We start from the raw sequence: 15,207 nt of genomic DNA, 5'->3' as shown, positions 1-15,207 counted from the left end.
TATAACAGTTACTGTGATAACTAAAGTTTTTACGATGTAATCATGCCCGTGCTTTTCAACTTTATAGTTTTGTAGTATATGACTGAACTCTCATTTACTTTCCAGAACTTTCACCAACCCAGGCTTTTGTTAATCCTGACATTGCAGCATTCCTCTCTGATTAATTCTCTGATTAATTAACTAAGGGTGTTTGCAGTGTGACCAATCAATCTGTCTTCTCCTGAGCTTAGTCACATTGATCCTGATCGATTTAGGTATTAGTTGGTGGTCTAACCTCATTAGGTACGTGACCTATAATGTGCCATGTAACGTCTCTGTTGTCCCTGAAACTTAATCTACATGTACGTATATCAAAAATATTGAAAGTATTTAATCCTGGGGATTGCAGACAGAAAACTCTGATCTGAATGGAACAAGTTTAAACTGAATGTATCACACACTGTTAAACTGATTTTACTACATTTATAACTAGTTTAACTTAATGCCATTGAAACCTGTAAGCACCAGCAGTCGCCCTCTTGTAAACGGAGTTAACTCTGAATTTCATTTCTTGCTCTACAAAGATAACAAAGGTCTAATTTTCAGCTGCCCTCACTCTCACTAACAGTGTCACTGGGGCTTCATTATATTTCCTGACACAGTGGAGTGAGTGCTTAATAAAATCCTGTCATTTGAAACACATTTACGTAAATACAACTGTTGAGTTATTATCTCAGTAAAAATAAAAATTAGGGTTGTCCTGTTTTTCCCATCGCTGTCTGCACGGGTTTTGGACATTGTTTCCTTAAATTAAAACCCTTTATCATGTGAATTATTATTCATTGAATAATATCAAACATGAGGCATTTAAAGGTATTGAAGTCTCAAAGTAATTTCAGTGTCTAGACAATAAAACAAAGAATGACTTTGCTTTTGATTTATTACTTCAGTTTATGTTTTTATGAAGATGTAAAGGTCAATGACACAACAGATTTTGTCTGTAAAATTGATGAAAACACTATTTAATTATTTTACTTTTAATTAGGTTCAAGATAATTATTATATTGTTTCTCTAAGGCAAGGTCATGATGAAATTGAAAGTGTTTACACTTTTATCACAGAAATTTTGTGTCTTAATAAAAGACAGCTAAACTTGATATTTATTTAATCACTGATAATTACTCCACAATGTCACCCATGTTTTTTCTGAGACTTTGACAAGAGTCAATTTAAAGTTTCCACTTTGCTCTATGACATTCTTTCCCTCTCATTGTGTTCTGTGAGACACAATATAAAATATAAAAACTTTTTATTTTCCAGGGCGTTATGTTGAAACATGTTTGATGACACATTAACCGACTTTTCTTTTCTTGAGGAAAACTGTGACTCAAAACCCATTTTTCATCGGCATAAGGGGGGGGAGGGGTATAGGGTTTTGGCAGGTGATGAATGGTTAGTGGGAGGGAATCCATCTGCTGCATCAACACAACGGAAATGGGATCGTCCTCTGATAAAAAGTAAAAAACAAAAGGCACACTGAGTCACAAACCTGATTCATACACCAGACCAACACACGCTGTAGGGTACAATAGTTTTGTGTGTGTGTGTGTGTGTGTGTGTGTGTGTGTGTGTGTGTGTGTGTGTGTGTGTGTGTGTGTGTGTGTGTGTGTGTGTGTGTGTGTGTGTGTGTGTGTGTGTGTGTGTGTGTGTGTACACTTGTATGAGAGAGAGAGGATGTCTTTCAATCTGTGTCTCTGTCTCTCAATTTGTTTTGGTGTTTGTCTCTTACACACACACACACACACAAAACACAAAACACAAAAAATCACAAATGGCTGTGTGCCATCCTGACTAAATACCAACAATCTATCATCTGAGATATTTCATACTTCCTCAATTCAATAAGCCAATGTGATTTATGGAGTGGCTCCAGCAGCTTTGGTATAGAATTATGTCGAGGTTTAGGAGTAGGGACAATAATACACATTAAGTTTTTAGTTCTTCTTTAGATTTATGTGCACACAAACCCCCCCAAAAAAGTTCTGACTTTTAAACAACTCAAAGGTATTCTGAGTGTAAGGGTTGGGAGTTGCATTACTTTATATATGCAATTAAACTATTTCAAATAGAAAGACGGTTCTAGGACTGTGGAGATGCCAACTTCCTGCAGAGTGTGAAGCTTTGCTCCCTCCACTCAACACGTGCTCTGCTTACTGAAAGTTCACAGATCCTCACTCTGCTCTTCACTTTGACGCTCCAAAAATATTCACGTTCTTACATTTCCCTTAGTTTGCTCATTCTTAGTTCAAAACAGTTACACACATGCAAAAATATCTCACCTTACAATTAGGTTGTTGCCAGTTAAGTTTCAGTATTCAACTTACAACTCGTCAGCTCCAGTTCAACCATATTTAAGTTCTTATTGAATGAGTTATTTTTCTCCACAGTCGCCAAAGTGCTGCTCATTGTGGGAACTGTTGGCTTTCTCTAAAATGTTTAAGGTCTTGACCTTCTATGTAAAGTGCCATGAGATTATGTATATTATGATTTGGCGCTATACAAATATAATTGAATTCATTTGAATAGGGATATCTTGTGTGCAGCAGGTGAAAATTAACAATATAAACTGCAAAAAGAACAATAAGGTCGCCATGAACCAGAGAGTTCATTTTAAAATACGATAAAACTGAATGGTTGTATTTTAATGTGCTTCAATACAATATCAAGAAAGGAATAAATTACTGTTAACCTTAACACTAACCCTTGACGATAATGAAACAGCTTTTGATTCAGTGTAATGGGCCTTCTTATTAATTATTCTGTACTCTGTGTATAGGAACACTTAGCCAAAAGCCTTAGGAAAAACAGGAGGGATAAAGTTCTTATTATAAAAGAATATGAACATAACCTTGCACTATATGCAGATGATATTACTGTGTACCTCATAGACGTGTAATTTATTATATGCAACATTAGACAGAATCACAAATTATGTTTTCCTCTCTGGCTGTAAGCTAAATTTAAATGAGAAGAAATAGCGGTTGGTAGCAACATGGAGGGATTCAAAATAAAAACTTAAATTGGGGCAAAAATAAAGTAAATTACATGTATTTTACTGTAACAAAAGCTGGTCTGATATGTCACATGTAGTAGTATTATTTAATGTGAATTTTGGAATAGTTGGGCATCTAGAAAAACATAAAATACTTTTGAGAATATGTCCCAAAAACCTACAAAAGGAAGACCATATCTTTTTTTTTGATTCTGAGAATTACAGCTCTCGAGCTTATAAGAGGCCGGACAAAAGTTTGAACCACCTCAGACAAACAAGAAGGAGAACTTTCAATATCAGCTTTAATGAAAAGTTCTAAAAAGATGGGCTCTCTTTAAATTAAGCTGAAAAAAATGGAAAAGCAAATGCAGGTCTACTTTTAAAATAAAATATCAAAGCATAACCATTTATTCCCTCTTTTCTTTCTTTAAAAGCAACATAAGACTGCTGTTTTCAAATCTGCTTTTTACCTTCCAACCATCTCTGTCCCCAGAAAGACTCACTGCTATGCAAAATATATACAATATGTGGGCACTAATCTTGCTTTATCTCACTCTCTAACATAACACAAAACAAATCTTTATTTGTATTAAGTTATTTTTTACAAGACTGGACATCAAATGATAGCAAGTAGGAACTGTGGAACAAGTTAGCAACCAGGGGACCATAAATCCCTGTGGCCTACTCCTCCACAACATAATGTGTGATTTGTAAGAATTGAAAGACTTCAGGATGTCTGTTGACTTCCATCCCCATTGTTATTTCATAAGAACACTTTAGCTCCATCTGTAATGCATCATCTCCAACTTTCTTTCTTCAGCTATCGTTTAGTTAGGCTCGAAGATGGAGGGAAGCAGATTATTTATGATACACATTTATTTCTGTCTTATGTCTTTTTTTTTATGCACAGGTTTTTTTGTGATAACATAATTTTTCAATGCCTGCTGGGCAGAGCAGGAACAGAGGGAACATGGTAAGATATGATGAAAAGCTTCCCTTTGTTCTGGTCTCACAGCTACAACCCAGTGTGAGGAAGTAAACAGGATCATCTGTAACTTTCTCCTCCCTCAGCGGGGCGGCGCACAGGACTAATGCAAAATGAATTTAGTTTGTGTGCATAGTAATGCAAACCATTTTTAGTTATCTAATCTGTTTGGGAGTACTCATATATTTAAATGCATCACATAATTTTGTAAATACAAGTGTGTGATGTGAAAAATGATGCTTGTGAAATCGCAATTGTTCATTCCGAGGAGATATCTTGGTAAAGGTTTGCTGATTTTATTGCAACATGATTTAACACAAGCCTGTCCCTGCAAGAAAAAATACATTTTCTTTTTATTCCAATTCTTGGTATCACGCTACAAGAAACTCTACCTGCTGGTGTTTTATGAGAGTTTTGGGGATTTTGGCTAAGAATACAACCTTGGTGAAAACATAACCCACAACTTGTAGGTCAGAGCACTGCCTTCAAATATTTCCTTTTCTAGTAGGTGGAGAGAAATATAGAGCTTAAAGGACAATGAGTTTTGGAAAATACATTCCCTGTGTGGATGGGAGCTCAACTTCAAGTACATGCTAATGCTGCTCTGGGTTATGCTGGTGGGTTTGTTTTAACAACTATGTAAGATCATAGATTTTCTTCTTGTTGTCAAAAATATTCAAACAATTTTTATTCCCATGAACCTTGATGTCCTTTTTCTGTCTTAACCAAACCAAACCTCAACTGTTGTGTTGGCAAATCAGAGAACATTCATGCTGCATGTGTCAATTGGAACTGTTTTGGAATTATCTGTATAATACATTTACTTTATTTAGGAGTTTACCTTGGATTTATAATGGGCTTTATTGAGCGTACTATTCAAATAGTAGTATTATTCCTACTCCTTACCAAACATAATATGTAATTGTACAAAATACACAAATACATACATTTACCAAAATTGATTTTTCAATATGTCAACAGTCTGAATTAGCATGTTGGTTTCTGTTCCCCCTGCTATGTTTAAATAACTAACAGTGGTGACCAGTTCCGTTGTTTATTTAATCATCCTTCTTCACTGGACGACACCTAAGTAAGAAGGACACAATTTTCATAGAATTTGAGATTCCTCTGAGCAGGAAACAGCCCAGTCAGCAAAGCATGTCATTTTATTACTCAGAGGGCGAGCGAGACTCCCTCACGAGCATACGGGGCTGGGTTTTGTGTTTGAGTGAGTGTGCCTCAGGAGCCGTGCTGTAACACACAAGCCTCAGCAGCACAGCAGCACGCCAGACGAAGAAAAGCGAATGAGTACTTTCTCCTTTTTCTCCGGGTTGATAGAAGAGCCTCGATATGTTCCTGTTTTTTCACAGCGGGGGGAAAGTGTATGTACTTCTGTGAGCGCTTCTGCTCGTATCTGTGTGTGAGTGCGTGGCTCCAGTTTCCCGGCAGTGCCCCGCTGTTCCCCAGTGAGCCACTGGCAGCAGCGCTGGTTTGCTCTGTGACTATAAGCGCCAATTTACATTGCTAATTTACAACAACATCCTCATGCTTAAGGATAAGCACACTGCCCGGCCATAGGGGATAGAGACGACTTGAGAAGGACCAAATCTGTGTTTCTACCTGTGTGTCCGTGCGATGCTGTGTGTGGGAGTAAATAAACACTTGTGCTTCATTAGATGTGCTACCGCATGTGTGTCTCTACAACCAAAAATTAGCATTTCAAATTATTTCGAGGGAAATGCTAAACTCTTAAGTCAGGGAGAAGGCTATTCAAATGTGTAATTGGTGTAATGCTAATTTAATCCCCCTCTCTCTCATGGACAGGTGCAGAGTCGGAGAGAGACTGGCAACACGAGAACAAAGTACTCACGGAAAAAGGTACTGCCCCCACACACAAGCGCAGACACACTCCTACGTGTTGGGACACATTCATGAACATCCATGTTCTTCCCTCTGGCTACAGTGTAATGTTCAATTTAATGCTCTAATGTTTCTTAATGACTGCTTTATGTGCACGGGCTTATTGTGCATCTATCAACCTGAAGCACATCTAATCAGACAATTAGCCCTCATCCTGGGCTAATATCCATGTTTGTATTCATCACCTTAACTGGTTTTCTAAAAGGAACACAAATAGATTGTCACTTCTCTGCCACACTCACATCGATACAGACACAAACACAAAATGGAGATTGTCCTGGTCAGACACGTTCACAACATCAGGAACATTTCTGAAACATTCAGTCGAGGGGTGGTGCCTGGGTACAGCGTGAAGGAGGCAGGACAAGATGTTTAAATTCCCTTATCACCCAAGCTCTCTCAGATCTCATTGCCTTTTAATGTTGACGTCTTCATCTGCGTCTTCTACGTGTGTGGCTCCTGATATATTTGTCTTCCTCCAGTTTCATGTCTGTCGTGTGTTAGAAACGTCATCAACATGCCCACTTGCTCATTGTAAATTTTCTAGACATGGTCCTGCTGTATTCTCAGCTGACTCGCGTGGAACTTTCTCCGGACATTTTACTTGCGTTTGTCGGGAGAATTTCGGGAAAATGCACGGAGCACCAAACATGGACATTAGCGTTCTCACATACAGCCCCTCTGGAAATATTCAGGAAAATGTCTGCACATTTGAAAGCAGCTTCAGTGTTTGTCCGGACAAGCGGAGGCAAGAATTGAATCCTGTTTTCATCACCTGTTTATTGCCATTTACTCTGAGTCTGCTCCAAACTAAATAACACCACGTCCAAGGAGTCGATGTAGAAATAATATCCATATTTCTTTTACATTTCCCATGCAACCAATTGATTATTTCAATCAACCAACATTTACTCTGCTTGACTACAGCCCTGTTATGAATTGCAGGAAGTTTGGAGTCAATGTTTCCTGCTGGGTGTTAATAGTTGCGTGTTACTGTTTGTATAATGTAGTGTGTGGGAGTAGTAAACATCTCTGCCCTGTTAGAGCTGCTCTGAAAGCGTGTGCGTCATCATAAGCTTACTGGCACAAAATAAAGAAACCATTTCCACCTGCTCAGGCCACCTGTTATCAGAATCACACATGCAAAGAAGAAGAACACCAAACCCCAGCCCTCTGTCATCTTGATGTACATTTTACATTCACTGTACGTCCACTTTATCGCACATAACATAAAATAGAACTGCTGTAATTAGCAGAGAGTCTGTCCTGGGTTCGATAACTTTAATGGGTTATTCATGTTCCAGCATTAGCATCGATACGTGCATTTCATCTGCACTCACTGATTTGGGAATACGCAGCACTGCTCTGCCTAATTACACATGGGTTAAACAGATTGGGTATCTTCATCTGTTAATTAAATTTTCAGCCCTGGGATTTGAAAAAAATAGGTGCATGACCCCGATGTGCTTATTTACACGTCGGACTGGTGGGATATTCGTCACAGATTTCAGTATAGAGTGGAGCAGGTGTCCTCAAAATCCCCAAACCCCAAAACAACATTTTTCTCTGGATAATGAAAGTAAAGCTTTTAGTTGTATCAACAGGATTATTGTGGAGAGCTCTCAGTTAATGCTCCATGACCACTGCTTATTACAGCCTTTGCCGTGGGGACATTATTGTATGCATATTAATGACTAAATTTAACGCAACCTTCACCAAGTTCAAAAAATGTCCACAGATAATACAAAAAAATATATGCAACTTATTGCAGTGTGTCGTAATATTGTAATAATAACAGTGAAATGACTCAATGACGTGAGATGCTCTACATTATTCATTTTCATGAGATGTTCCATTGCATCCAACACAACAACCTCTGTACCTTGTGTGTGTAAATCATTAGATGTGATTTGTCCATAGACCTTTGAGCCGGTTTGATTGCGTCATCTCATATGGTTTGTTCTTCACCAGAGGTCAAAGCCAAAAACAACATCATCATTCTGGGATGTGGTGTGTCTGCAAAAATATTACACATTTATTATCCGCAGAGGAGAGTTTAGTCTTGGAGCGAACAAAGGAGGCTGTCGTGGGACAAAGTATCTTCATCATCTTAATGGAATACTGAGAGCCCGTTGATAGCAGCAGCAGTGAGAGAGGGAGAGAGAGAGAGAGAAAGGGGAATTGCAAAGACGTAGAGTAATAATTGAGATAAACAGAGAAAACAAAATAGAGGAAGTGATATGGTGACTGTCACTTTGTCACCGTTGTTGTTCTAATTCCGACTCTTCCACTGATTAAATAGATTTACGGGCTCTGCAGTCATTAAACACGAGAAGGCCAGCCCTCTGCAGCGCTAGTCGCAGTTTGGCATCTATCCACCTACTTGACATCATGTGGTCAAGCATGTAAAACATATTGTGTTCAAATTGTGAAAAACATGCCCCCGCATTACAAATTAGAAAAAGTGGCATGAGATTATAGATACGGATGCAGCGACACACACCACCTCACGTGTGACGTCATGGGGAAGCAGATGCAAAAAACAATAGAGTGGCATGGAGCAACCACTTGTAATAGGTTGCTCTAATATTACTGAACAGAAGCACAAGGCTGAATGAGTCGGGATGAGAGACATGATCAACGTGGGTTATCTAATCTTCAGGGGAGATTTTACAATATCTGTTAACAGCAGCACACTAGCTACCGTTCACCTCCAAATGTTTACCATTGCTTTGCAGTATGTTGGCTGCTCTGCTCTCTCTGTCTGTCTGATTGGCTGTTTTGGTTCCTGCTCGGAAAGTACTGACGTAATTGTCCTGATTTTAAGTCTTAAATCTCAAACATGTTTGACCCCAATGATTCTGCGGACGTTAAAGAGTGGCCCCTCGCACTTCACACATCATTTTCAGATTAGATCAGATAATCTGGAGTCAACATTGGTACCGACCAAGGTTCTTTGAATCGGGGTTAAATCAGCCCGAAATTCGTAGTCTAAGGGCCAGCCCAAGGTTTTCTTATTGATCTTAGCTTCTGGCTAATAGCAGAATGAACACATCTGTAGTAAAAAAATGTAAGGTTATTGAAACAGGTTCATGGATAAGAAGCTGAATGTCGGGAGCATAAGAAGGAAAAACACAAATACTAAGTGAGGACCAAAAGCAGGGCAGAGAAAGAATCAGCATTTAGGTGCAGGTGAGTGACAACAGTAGAAGCCTGTGTGCTCATGTTTCCAATGGGGATTATGGTCCGTTTGCCTGTGTCAATTCTGATAATGGCAGCGCTGCCAGTAGACAGGGTTGCAACCAGAAGGAAAACAGACACACACACACACTGCTTATTCTGAAGAGGTGTATTCAGCACATGCAGCCTCGTATCGATGCATCTGGTCAGACTCTGAATTATTTTGACAGGGCTCAGAAATTCAACACAGAGACAGATTCAGCTTTTAGAGTAAAACTTTGTCACACCCAAACATAGTGTGCAGAGACTGTACTGTCACACATAGCCAATCAAACTGCTACGTTGTGGCTGTAATGTGGCAGCAGTGTAGGAGTGCGTCGTCACTACGGGAGAAAAAATTGCGAATAACACAGAAAATCATATGCAACAAATCCCCACAGACTATAAACTGCAATATAAGGACAGACAGACCCTGGAGAACTGCTTAAAAATCTCTGAATGTGAAATTCTTTTATATTCCACTGACACCAGTTGGATTTAACCACGTACGTCTGAGGAGTTAAAGTATACAGATTTTTCTGACTGTTTTGCGTTTGAGACAGCTTTTGGGATATGATGGATCATGAATCTTGTTTCAACTGTTTTGTTTTTCAAATCTTATTTGTCATTTCACATTTTTCAGTTCAGATGAGCTAAAAGATAATCTGTGAATTATGCTGAAAGTGTTTGTGCTTATCCTGTTGTTTACCATTTTGACAGATTTCTATCAATCCTATGGCAGCAAAATAAACACTGAAAAATAATATGTATCTTTAAGTGTTTTTTTAAACATAAAAACTCGATATATATTTATATATAGAGAGAGAATTTTAAAAGCTCCAACTGTAAATACAGACAAGGGCAAATATAGGTTGGACAGTGGCTTCAAACAATGGTATAAATGCATTAGTTAAGAAGATAAATTGCTGAAATATGAAATGATCCCTCAATGATCCCTTAATGATCCTTTAATGAAGCAGACTTGTCTGTCTGACTATAAATCAGGATTACTCAAAAGCTACTCAACAGATATCCATGAAATATCAGTTTTGCAGCAAGGTGAACAGGTGAATCTAGTTGGGGTTTTTTTTAACCATGAGCACCCTTCTAGTTTTTCAACGTCCTTAAAAATGTGTCCGGAAATGTGGCAAAAAAAAAGCTTTTTGAAATGTAACATTTCCTCTCAAACATAGCAGCACCGACATTGGAGTCTCACTGTCCAACATAAAGGAGGTTTTAACTGGGTTACCCTGGTGACTTTATAACCAAACCATCAACTTTTTCTACAATCGTCCCACAACAAGTTCCACTCCAAAGAGCTATCTTATAATCACTTGGAAAAAATAACTTTTTCCATAGACGTTGCTTGTTATTTATAGCTGCTCCCTTACTGGTGAGATTTAATTCCATCTCTACTTTTGCTCGGTTCAGACGTTTGCTGCAGAAAACTGTCAGAGTAGTCTGTCACTGTGACAGGCTCTCCGCTAATGAACTGGACCTTTGTATCTCCTCCTCACCAGGCTATTCCTGGAACTGATAGCATCGCAGCCTGATGTCTCGGTACAGAGATGCAGCCGAGATAACCCGTTCAGTCTGACCTCACCTCCCTCTGTACTAGAAGTTTTGCCAATTCAACCCTGTGTTAGCTCCATCAATACTGGATGTCCTAACAGTATGACCCAACCTCTTAAACATGAGTTTTCCTGTAAAATATTTATTGTGCTGCCCAAGTTACTTTCAGTGTGTTTAGAAGTAGAAACAATATCCTTGTACCATATGAGTACTGGAAAAAGTCTGAAAATGAATTTAGAAAGTTGACAAAAAAACTCTCAATTCATGATCGGTGCATCCCACATTGACAAGTCCGATTGAACAATGTGATTGCAGAGAAGAGGATAAACACAGATTACGAACGCAATTCCCTTTTGTATAGGTTGTACAATTTTCATAGCACAGAAAATGTACCTTTCAAGCAAAACCAAAAGAAAATATCTAAATTGCAACAGAACACACACTTTCTAAAAAGATAAAGCACAAAGCAATCACAACAACAACAGACCCATCACAGAACAGCATTCAGTACCTTCAAGTAAGTTTTTGATAGAGTTTGGCTTGATCTCATTAGACAAGTGTTTGAACGAGCCCTGATGGAGAAAGCTTAATAGTCCGCAGTCGTCCGTCTGGACTGTAAAATGACTAGTGTGCAGTGCTGCCTCGGGAATTCTCGCTGTGCTTGAGCTCATAGGGGCTTAAAAGCTCAAATAAAGCCAGGCGTGAGTCCAAGATGAGTCTTAAAGGTAATGAATAACATTTCTAGATGAGTCCATCATTGCACCAGGTGCCAGTGAAGTCATGGCAACAGGCAGTCTTCTATGAGAGCAAGCTTTCTGACAATCTCAGGTAAAGCCACCCTTAAAGATGGATGAGTCCTGGATATATATGATGATAAAATGCATTTAATCCAACAGCTTCTTCAAACACTGGAACCCACAGATTCAACCTGAAGAAAGTCAATAGTGGCTTGTGATTGACAAAGGTCTTGACCAATCACATTACTTATCTACATCTCATGGTTAAAACTCTTCATATTGTCCCGGTTATTAAGGCCTGACCAAATCTCAGATTTATACTTAATCAGTAAGTAAAAGTCTTTCCAATCGTAGCTTGATCAACAATTTGCATTTTACATTGTGACCCGAACATCTTTGGTTGCAATATTGTGTCAGTTCTAGGGGAAATATTTTGTGATAAAATAATTATTCTAGCAAAATAATATATGTAAGAAGTATTTTTACAGAAGTAGTCAACTGATTCTTCACTTTATGTTACAGACAGGTGATATTTGTGTCATTCCAGTAAAAGTAAACACCATCAGTCCCATTACAGCCAGTAACTGGTTTAAATGTTGTTTCTGATCGGTGTATGGTACCTACATAAAACACATCAAACAGCCTGTCAGTTTGTCACGCTCTTTTAGTCCCCCGCCAACCTTTCCCTCTTCTTTCACTGAAATCTCTGCCCCTGTCTTTTTGCTCAGGCGTGACCTGAAACAAAAGAGAAAACAAAGGACAAAAAAAGTTCAAAAACCTGCCATTTGTCACCTCATGAACTGCTGCTGTCTGCTGCTACCCCCACCTGTCGAGGAGGCCGTTTCTCCCATTTCATCTTCCCCTTTCAAAGGCTTCTGTTTGTTGAGGGACAGAAGTGACAACACAGCCTCCTGTACCTCTCCTATACAGTAAACAGGTGAAAAAAAACAGTCACCCTCCTCCTCCCACCTGCGCTATCTGTTTCTTCTCCTTCCTCTATGATGTGAATGTGTGTTGAAATGACACACAAAATGTAGCAGCAGTCCAATTCCATAAGCTGTGCGGAGACGATAAAGCCGACTCCGAGGGATCAGAAGGATTGACACGTTCCTCTGTTGGTGCTGTCTGTTCGATGCCACCGCGGCAAGGGAAGAAGTGCTCCCGGCGCTCAGTGGGGATTGTATTCAATTACTAAATAAACAGCTCAATAGCATAGAAACACAATGTGTGGTTATTTTAAAGCCTGTGCGGCATTATGTTTTATTGACAGAGATTATTACGCTTATCGCCTTCTGTTTGTTGTGACTTTTTCTCACGTTGATGAAAACCTGTTTCTAAATCTGGTGTTAAAATGAGGAAATTTAAATAATACAGTGCAGATATAATAATTTTCACCTTTTACACATGTTGGAACAATATTGTCAAAGATGTTTGTGAATGGTACGGTCCATGACAGGTTTTACTTTAATTCATTATCTTTGGAATATGCCATTAGCCAGCCAATCTTCTTGTACCTGATAAGCCTCTTCTTTTCTTTCTCATGAACATTTTTGGTGTCTGTCATCTTTAAGTTAAACTCATGCCACAGCAGAAGGAAAAAAAGAAATATCTCAAAGTGTCTGTTTCCCATTTGATACAGTTAGTTCTACATCCTGTCGGTTTGATTGGTTTGCAAAGGTTCGCACCTGTAACTTTCCTAACTTCCTGCAATTGGTTCAAAGTCCAAACTACCCAACAAAATGTTTCCACACTGCAAATGATCCAAACCATTGTTGGTTTGATTCATGGTTTGGTTGGACAAAATTTGAATCCGTTGGTCTGGTCCGTAGTCTAATGCACCTGCTCTTTTGTTCGGACTAAACTTCTACATACGAAGGTCCAGGTAGCTGGGAAAGTTCCCTGAGAGAACTTAGGCTTCTGCAATTCCTCCTAGCACCATTTCGAGACTTGTGGAAATCTGGCCCGTGATGGGATACTTTGACCAATCACAGGGCAGGTCAGTGAGAGGATGCTCTTATCGGCTATTCTACTTAGCATCTGCCCGTGCACGTCCCTTAAAAAGCCTGCCCCTTAGTAAATTGTGGAAAATCCTACAGGAAAGGTCACTATGACAACGGCCAAAGCAACCCCAAAACAGAAACCCTGAATTATCGAATAAAAGAGTCTAAATTAGAGTTGGACAGTGAATGGCATGATCATGCCGCGTGTGCATATAAAGCGAATGCATCTGGCTCAGGACAGGCTCTATCTAAAACGCTGCTATTCAACGTCCTGGGAATGAGACTCAACAATCATCTTTCTTTCTAGTGATCCCACCTACTGCACCGTTAAGGCTTCAAATATGAACATGTATATAAACAAATTACATAAACACATATTTCAGTTTGTTTTGGTCTGAGCTGAATGTAATTGAAAATCAAAGAAACTTTAGGTTTATTTTACTCGCACTATCTGGCTTCATGTTTCTTTATTTAAATATTCTTTTGTCCACTCTTAAAATGACCAGCAGGCATCTCTGAAATAGAAAATGAGTTTGCTAAAAGCCATGCATTGTGTCAGAATAGAATAGAGGAGCGGTGGGTATTCAGCTGCAGCAGACAGAGAGCGAGAGAGAGCGAGAGAGAGAGAGAAAGAGAGAGAGAGAGAATCTATTCAATTCCTCCTGACTCATAGCTGGCTGAACTCAAAAAGGACTTAAGCATTTTCCTCCACTCTCGACATTTTTACTGTCCTCTCACGCGCTTTCATCCGTCTGTTCTGTCTCCTGTGCTCTTTTTCTAGATCTCTCTCGTCTTTTCTGTCTTCTCCCTCTGGTCGCCTTTCATCTCATTTAGTCTCTCCCACTTTTGACTCAGTCCTTTTCTTCTCATGCTGTCTCTCTGACTGTCTGTCATTCTGCTTTTTGTATTCGGTCTCTTTCCCCCCCCCCCCTAACCCTCATTTTAACTTTAATAAGCAAATTCCAGATGTGTCGTGTGGCCTCTGCTGAGGCTAAACAAGAGACAAGCAGAAAAGACCAGAGTCAAGTGAAAGAGAGGAGTGAGTCAGAGTCGAGGCCAAACCAAAAAAAGTTTAGATGGAGTCGAGAAGTTGTTCAAATACATGTAATTATGTTAGATAATTTGAGAAATTTGAGTTAAAGATAGAGATAATTTGAATACTCTCTCAAGACCAACCATAGACATTTTTTGTTACCTGATCTTTTGAGTGTCAACTTCAGCACAAACCTTAGAGAATTATTCAGCAAACCAACAGTTGTTTACTCTCTTCCAAAGAAGCGCCCAGACTGCAAGTTGCAATTGAAAAAGACAGGAAACCACAAACCTCTTTTAATTGGTTGCACTTGTCGTTTTGTGTGTTGCCTCTCACAGACCGAGGCCAGAGGTTGGATGTGTAAGATGCTCTTCTAACACCTTTTTATCTTTTGAAAAAATCCCCTGGCAGGATTTCTCCATGGTCTATAGGCACACTTATGCTGTCTTTAGGCACGAACTGTCACTGAGTACATACTAACAAGGGTCCTTTAGGGTGGTTGTTAAGCAATAAATTCACTTAAAGCTAAGAATTTCAGATTAAGTTTATGTAAAATACAAAATCATAATTTTGCTAATTGGTTTAAATATTTTTTTCTTGTAAATGCGATAACCTAAGAGCAATACATAGGAGAGATGTCTTACTTACTTCACAGAGTAGATGATCTAATCAGATTTAGTTGAGCCCTGCTGCATAAATGTGCATATAAA

General features: G+C 39.0%; 1 protein-coding gene across 3 annotated transcripts in view; it reads left to right on the top strand.

Moving 5' to 3' along the window:
• tnr (tenascin R (restrictin, janusin)) overlaps nt 1–15,207 on the top strand; it is a 110,971-nt gene that overhangs the window by 15,744 nt on the left and 80,020 nt on the right. For all 3 annotated transcript variants that reach the window (XM_034613116.1, XM_034613117.1, XM_034613115.1), the window contains exon 2: nt 5,841–5,894. The gene's annotated coding sequence lies outside the window, so the exon portion shown is untranslated. The remainder of the gene's footprint in view (nt 1–5,840; nt 5,895–15,207) is intronic.

This window comes from Hippoglossus hippoglossus, chromosome 17, assembly GCF_009819705.1.
Source record: "Hippoglossus hippoglossus isolate fHipHip1 chromosome 17, fHipHip1.pri, whole genome shotgun sequence".
NCBI lineage: Eukaryota > Metazoa > Chordata > Actinopteri > Pleuronectiformes > Pleuronectidae > Hippoglossus > Hippoglossus hippoglossus.
Note: the sequence above shows the minus strand (reverse complement) of the source record. Positions and strands in the feature narration are given on the sequence as shown.